At 47.3% G+C, this 7,977-nt stretch overlaps 1 long non-coding RNA gene across 1 annotated transcript; it reads left to right on the forward strand.

Annotated features, from left to right (window-relative positions):
- Window positions 1-265: 265 nt before the first annotated feature.
- On the forward strand, window positions 266-4,057 carry LOC142922885 (uncharacterized). Its single transcript, XR_012940397.1, has 4 exons — window positions 266-847; window positions 1,916-2,156; window positions 2,759-2,894; window positions 3,289-4,057. It is a non-coding gene; the product is annotated as an uncharacterized LOC142922885 (long non-coding RNA).
- The last annotated feature ends 3,920 nt before the right edge of the window (window positions 4,058-7,977 follow it).

Consider the following 7,977-nt stretch of genomic DNA (forward strand, 5'->3'; position numbering starts at 1 on the left):
CGTGCTCTTCGGAGGTGCGATAATATATAAATATAAGTAGTCATACTACTGTAATACCACTATTAATATGTAGCATTCATTTTATTAGTAGTACTGTAATTTGTTGATATGCAGGTGTACATGCCAAACGTTAACCAATGTTAAATGTTAAGCCTTCTCTTTTGAATACAGTGTGTTTTAAACATGGAGTTGTCTCCAGCTAATTCTTAAATGTATATCATTCATAATGTAGTAGTAGGCAGGTAGAGCATTTATGACACTTCAATTGTACATAGAGCTTGCAGGTGTGATGAAGGAAAGCATGGGAAAGGCTGGAATTTTTGTTGAAAAAAGGACAACAGCCACAGTAGCTTAAGAGACCTAACGCTGAAGCTGCTAACGCGAAGTGGTCGACGCTGGCCCATGCGTTGTGACGTCGGACCCACTTTCCGCACACAGCAGCTCCTCATGGTGCCCCCCATACCAGGACCAGTGGTGACCTGGTAGCCACAGCGATTCCTCTCCCTGGCCCCATCCGGTTCGGGCATCCCAAATCGTACAAAATGAACTGCAACGGTGGTGAGACAAACAGCCCTTCGGGCGACAGCACGGTGACGGACACAAGCCCTCGCGGCAGCCAGGGCAGCTCGCTGCTCCGGACCGGAAGCGGGGGCTAGCACAGCCCTGTGGTGTGCGGAGAGCAGTGCTGCTCGTAGGCGAGCGGTGCGCTGGACGCCTACATCGAGGACTTTGAGCAGAGCGGAATCTGTGCGTCACCGCTACCCAGGATACGTGCAGAGCACAGCACCGCGCAGCATGGCGGAGCGGAGACGCGCGGAGGAGAGGAGGATGCACAGTGTGGATGAGGGTGGGTTGCGCCTCTCGCCACGCGAGGAATCGCTCCGTGGTGCTTGCACTCGAGTGGCTATCGAGTGTGCAGGCGGTGCAATGGTATCGAAGCTATAGTAATAGGTTTTTACCCTTTTATCTGGCACAAACACTGACACCTTTATACAAGGGATCATGTTTGCAATAACCACAACACAAGTAGTCAAAATGCAAACAAAAAAGACAACTGATAATATGCACTGTCCTTGAATTTGATTGGTCCACACCCGAGACGGCTTTTCTGAGATCCCAGTCTCCACTGGTGTTGGACCAGAAGACGCCAAAAGGCGTCTTCTTATTCTTAGCGTCTTCTTGTTTGCATTTTGACTACTTGCGTTGTGGTTATCGCAAACATGATCCCTTGTATAAAAGTGTCAGTTTTTGTGCCAGATAAAAGGGTAAAAACCTATTACTATATCTTGTTACTGGCAAAGGAGGTCTCATAAGGTATCGAAGCTAGTTGACTGGATGGGGGATAATTGGAGAGGAGAACCCCATTTTTTTTGCTTGTACTGGGTGCTTGTCAATTATGCTATGCTATCATGAATGTAATGTAATTCCCCTAGAAAAAAAACCCTTAATAAGGTCTAAAGATACATTTTCGTGAGAGTCCCACACTGGGATGCTTGGCAAATTCCATTAATGAGTTCATTTTATGTCAGAGAAAACTATCCACAGTAAGCACACGCATATGAGAGGATAGCATAGGTCTGAACAGATAGGTCGGTGCATGCATTTCTTTCTCCTGTCATCTTCCAGCAACTTCACTGATTATCGAGGTTGTAAAGTTTGTGAAATCTAAGTGATCCTCCAACCTTTGTGTCAAAATTTGCAGATCCTAGACTGGACACATCTGAAGTTTAAACAATAACAGCTCATGCACTGATTTATCCCATATTCTCACAAACTCCACAAACGGATAACATCATTAGTTACTGATGGTGCAAAGTAAGGCAACATTGCAGGATTGCCGTTCAGGGGTCAAGGAATCTAGGGGAGAGCAAATTCATTGTGTACCAGTAAAATGTCTGTGGGTCTTACATTGCAGGTGGCATGCTGCTTGTGGAGGACCTCATCTCGGGCACGTGCAGCCTCACTGCTGCGCTGCAGCGGTCGTGGCTCATAGCCCGACGGTCAGTCTAACCACGGACCAGCTCCTAGCGGCGCCAGTTGACGGTTCCTCCAAGTCCTTGCTCCGCTCGCCTGGCGCCCACCGAGACCTCACAGTGTCGCACAGAGGCAAGCGGTCATCTCTCGGGGTCACCGCGCACAGCTTCGGCGCATCATTGGTGAGGGGCAATAAGCCAACTAAACGGTTGAGCTCAACAGCGAGAAGCAACAAGGCCGTGATGCCATTAAATTTGTCGGCAAAGCCCGAAAATTATTTCTTTTCTAACCAGACGAATGTTTTGTTGTACTTATGGAGCAGTGAAGCAACTAGGCGTGAGCACTTGCCGAACGGCGGCTGTGCGACAAGTACCTATCTCAGGTGGTTGACAAGCCAAAAGGATAAGCTGGATGTGTCGGGGATCACGAGCATTCCTGAGCTCAGGTACCCGGCCTGGCTGCGTGACTGCGATGTGGACTCCCAGACCAGCAGCCACGAGACGGATACCAGCACAAAGAGAGCAGGTACCGCTCAGAGCCCGCAAAGCAGACCAAAGTACCCAGAGTGGCTCAAAGTTTTGGATATCTCCGGCCTTACGAATGTAGCCAACGAGGAGCCCGTGTCAGAGGACAATAGATCCCTAGGTGTGTGTATATATATAGTCTGTATATAGCAGATGACATTTCATATGTTTTCAGGTACATATTCAGTCTTTTCTCACAGAGACGGCTGAGCGGCCACCCATGTGGTTGTGACGTGCGATGCGTGATTCTTGATGCACAGCCTCATTGGAGGAGCTGCTGAGCAGGGCGCACATGGAGTTGGACTCCCCCGGCTTGGAGGCCCCCTCCCCGGGCAGCTTCAACACGGACGTCTTTCTAGGGGCTGATCGTCCCTGGGAAAACCCCTCCACGCCATTGTGAATTTATCTTTATATCCACACTCACGCACAGCATAGAGGCTGCACCGCCTCTAAGTATGATGTCAGATTTTGAATGTTATAAGCTAAGCAGGTAAGCCTGGTTATTACTTGGATGGGAGACTGTTTTGAAATAGCATATATTATAGATTTTGGCTGCTAGGTAACCAGGAGTTAGTAATACGGCAATGGAATCTTGAATCTATATCCGGAGTTTTGCATTTTACTCCCTCTGTTTTCACCGGGTTCTCCGTTTTCCTCTCACATACCACTCGCTGATGAAATTTGCAAAATATCACTGCCAAACCCTCCTGAGACTTGGTGAGATTTTTCTGGCTTCCACCTTGATAATAAGTCAACCAAGTAATTTTCTCTCAATCGTGTCTCTTCTCAGGGCCGTGTACCACCTGTCGCGTCTGAAAGAGCTGGTTGACACCATCAAGGAGAACAAGGATGGCTGACTACCCGTGATGTAGAAAGCCCGAAAGCATTTTATGGCGGTGGTCGAGGTTTCTACTCAGAAGGATACGTTCGCTTGGTCCTGCTAATTCATGGTTGTTAAACATCAATGGTACTTCAGGTGCTGTGGTGTGAATCGCAATTACTTGTGAACTTGTGGGGCCCATGGGGCACAGTAATTGCCCTGTTAATGGAAGTGCCACAACAAAGTATTGGAAAAATGTGATAAAGTTCGTTCAGGGTTGGAGTTATTGAATGGTTGCAGCAGTATTTTGCACAGCAAATCCATACAGACTCAAATGTCACTTGAAATAGAACGGATATGTGAACAATATTGTGAGCACAACTAAACTAATTTTGGTTTTAGCCATTTTGGAAGGAGACTACTTTATTGGGAACATACATGCTAGTATTTGTGTAGTTATAAACATTTGGGAAATCACTGTAAAAGTACATTTGCTTATTTAGATTGCACTATACCTGTATTGTAAAATTTCAGAACCTTTTATGTAATTTGTAATCAATAAACCAAAGTTGCATATTGTATGCAACCCATGACTTGGATTGTTTTTATCATGTCTTGTTTAGCATGGTTGTTTATGTACAGTGTGAAAGAAATTCAACATACATTAAATATTTTCTGATATTTGAATGTTTATATTGTACATGTATATTTATTTTACAATAAATCTGAGACAAAGGCTTATACACATGGAATTGAAAATATTCAGCTATGATTTGTATTTCTCAAGTATTTTAAGAAAAGTCAGCGAGTCTCGTGACATGTCTTCACATTTGGGAGTGATGATTGTGATGAATATACAGGCATTAACCTGCTTACATTCCTAGAGTATGTAAGGTGAATTTGGGCATTCTGGGTGATTGGGTTTTAGGCCAAACACAGGCAGATGGTGGGGGATAGATGTTTTCAAGCATCTATTAATTATTCATCGGCATGTACTATCTTACTATGATGTAAAGTTAAAAAACATGGTTCATGAAGGGAATGGAATAAAAACTCAACTGTGCACAAGTATGGAGGAATTAATACTTGGAATTCAATGCAAAGATCTGGCCATATGGCGTTTACTGGGCACCAGGGTTGCCAAACAACACGTGAAAGATGTGTATCAGGCACAGCCTCTGCATTATGAAAAAAATATCACTTCCTGAAGAAGTGCATTTTGCTTCTCCTGTCTTAGGTCACCATCAAAATAAATTAGAGCAAATGTGACTCGACTGACACAGGCAGCATTTATACTTGTGAAGTGTTCTCCTTCCGACGTGTGGTGTGTGTCGCACACACTGTCGGAGACGAGGTAGTTGCAGGGGACATCGTCTCTTTATTATCTTGTTCACACCAACTCCGGCCTCACTCTCTCGACCACGTTGCCATAGAGCCCGGCCTAGACACGACCCTGTCCGTGTTGCACCGACGGCGTCGACCGAGAAGGCCAACTACTGTCTGGCCACGCAATGATTGGGCGAATGCGGTGGCAACGACAGCGACGTCGAGACGAGTCCACTCCCAGAACCGGCAGCCCGGAGCTGTCGCTCTCCGCTGCTTATATTATATTCTATATTCTACTCGGTGCGGCTTGGCTCTGCCCTATCCACGCCTCCCTTCTCGAACCGACCAGAGGGTTCCAGAGGCTTCCCTATGAGGTCTTCCATGACCCTTGCCCCAATTCCTCTGCCCGGCCGGCATACCCGTATATATGCTCAACGGCGTGTGCGCAAACTTTCCACTGCAGTTGCCGCTGCTGGACAGCAGTCAGCGCTGTGTCACTACACTTGTATGAACACAAGAATTACATAATCACATCTACACTTATATGTAATGGGCTGAGATAGGCGCACACAACTTCTTGGGAGGCAACACTATTTATTAACACCAACACATTACACTTAACATAAATTTCGATTTAAAGCTTTCGTGACTGCGGGCTAACACCAATCCCGAATATCCGCCCCCACAGCCCTTTAAATAACCTCCCATACAGCCCCCCAATCGGCTATGCGTGTATGAGTGACGTCCCTGCCCTCTAACCCCCGACCCCCCCGTCCCGCGCGTGCGATTGGTGTGTCGCTCTAAAACCGACTCCAAATCCCCGCCCCGCAGCCCTTTAAACAATCTCCATTGCCCGGCATCGGCGGCAACGCGTGTGCGAAGGACGTCATTGCCCTCTGACCCCTGACCCCCCGTTTAGTTCGTGTGAGTGGTGCGCGGGGTTGTGTGAGCGGAGACGTCGCGTTTGAGTGGCTGAGAAGCGACGGATTGATTCCAGGCAGCCACGTGCCAGCCCCGAGCTATGCCCCACAAACAGGACCCGCGGACCCGAGGGGCTGCGCCGTGAGGAGAGTAGCCGGAGAGCGGCAGCCCTCTCACCGCGAGCGAGGAATCGAGTAGCGGCTGCTCTCACTCGAGCGAGGAGTCCGGAGCCCGCAGCCCTCTCGAGATCAGCCCTCCCCCAGGGGGGGAGCCGGGGGCCCGCATCCCCCACAACTGACAACCTGTGTACCAACTGGCCGAGCGAGAGTTTGTGTGTATTTGAGCGCAATCGTGCCAGTGTTTAGCTGTACCAGGGAGTTTGATGCAGCAGATTGTTTCGGTGTAGCAGGGTGTCCGGATTGTGCCGGCACACTATCCTTCTATCTGTAATGTCGTAGGGTGAGCTCCATTAAAAGTTTACTCGGACCCCAACCTGTCAAAGCGCCTAATCTCGGAACGTGGTTCTCAACCTCGTACCTCACCCATGCTACGTACCTTTGAGACGTCCTGCTTTTACAAATGTTGATGAACTGGAGGGCAAAGGTCTGGAGGACCCCACATGGAGTCTGGTTTCTCACACCCGAGCCTCCTGTGACATTTCTGGAGGCTTCTCTGGAATCTTTGTCCCATTTATTGAGTGCAGATTTGGCTTACTTCTAGCTTCATCCCAAGACGTCATCCAGTTTGGAAATACCCGAAGGTTGTGGGAGTCGCCCCGTGCTTCAGTTTCTTTCCAACCCTCGTAATGGCCGGATGCTCACCAGCCGGAAGACTTTTGCTGCTTACACCACGACCGAGGTGTTGAGAGCAACCATCTCGTGGCTGGTCGGCAATGGAGATGGTATTGTCGATTTGGGGAGCGTGAGTCTGTGGCGTTCGTGGTGCTGCTGTCACGGAGGCGACACGAGTTTAGGAAATTCAGTTTTGTGGGTTTCCTGTAGCGAGCACTGAAAGATCCTCTCTTCCTCTTTCTCCACCCTTGTCTCTGCTGTCTCCATGTCCCCGTTCAACTCTTTCTACACCGCTTTCCTTGAATGTGCAGCTGCCTTTACGGCCTCCCCTCTCCCCTTCTCTCCACCTCCAACCCATCTCCGTCGTAATCTCCTCCCCTTTGTTCAGGCTCTTCCCTTTCTTCCTCAGTCTATGGATGGGGTTATTGTTTATCGGGCTCTTATACAAAAAATGGAGCTTATTTTAGCCTTTGAATAGGATTTTCTGTTTTCCTTCGGTAGCGTGTTGCGCACATAGGGAAGATCGAGCCACGCCACCGGTTCCCATGATCAAAATCTTTGTCAACTTGTCTCCCTCGGTAGGAATGCCTTTCCTTCTGCAGCAAGCAATTGTCTTCTCTCTCTCCTCCGGTATTTCTTCCGATGCGCTTTCTTAATCTCGCTTGCTGTGTGTATCGACTCTATCATTCAACAAGGGCAAATTAAAAAAAAATGCTTTTTTTTCCTCCACTGTTTTACCACTATACCTCCTGAGTGGGTACTCGGAGTTTCATCTAATGTACTATTTGATGAGTCGCTTCCACACAGCACAAAGGCGGTAGCTATCCGAACTGTAAATTTTTCTTCCAATTTCGATAGATTCTCGAATTATTCTTGGGCAGTAGTAGCTAGTTTTGCACAGAACTTCAACATTAGAATCAACTGAGTGTCCTTGTTGGCACGTGTGTTCTGCTACTGCTGAACACGGGTGCCAACAAATAATACATTATTTAAATGCATGCCTATAAAGGGCAGCATACTTCAATAGGGATTACCATTGGTACGGCTATTTTAATACACAATAGACAGGAAGGACAAGATCAAAGGGCTCTCATAATGCACATGCATAATGTACGTTGACTCGGTAATCTCCCCCCCCCACTTTGCGCGAGAGTGCCACAAATCTGGCTGTCGCCTGATGAAGCTAGTTGTAATTACTGGCAAAACGTCGTACTCCAATTGTAAATGTTGTGGCTTGGCTCTCCAAAGTACCAGTGACGAATTGGCTTGTTCTGTTTCCGTGACAACCCTTACTAGTTGGCTGTGTCGAGTGGTGGCGGGTTTTAACGACACGTTTATATATGTATGCGATCTAATCCAAAAAACACCTCTATGGATGATATTGGGCGCGAAAGCCTACATGTTAAACCAAAATTTAAAATATATACAAAATAACAATAATTTCTAGTTTTCCTCATTCACATCGTGATTCGTATGAACAGACATGAGATGATTGAGACATGTTAAATCATAAACGTATTTATTAATATATATACAGATAGTCCTCGACTGCAATGTCCTTGTCCACGTGCAAACAGAGTTAGGATAGCAGCCTCCTTTAAAAGCCAGAGTAGATTTATAC

Source organism: Petromyzon marinus, unplaced genomic scaffold, assembly GCF_048934315.1.
Source record: "Petromyzon marinus isolate PM22_M1 ecotype Great Lakes invasive population unplaced genomic scaffold, UKy_Petmar_22M1.pri1.0 PM_Scaffold_2, whole genome shotgun sequence".
Taxonomy (NCBI): domain Eukaryota; kingdom Metazoa; phylum Chordata; class Hyperoartia; order Petromyzontiformes; family Petromyzontidae; genus Petromyzon; species Petromyzon marinus.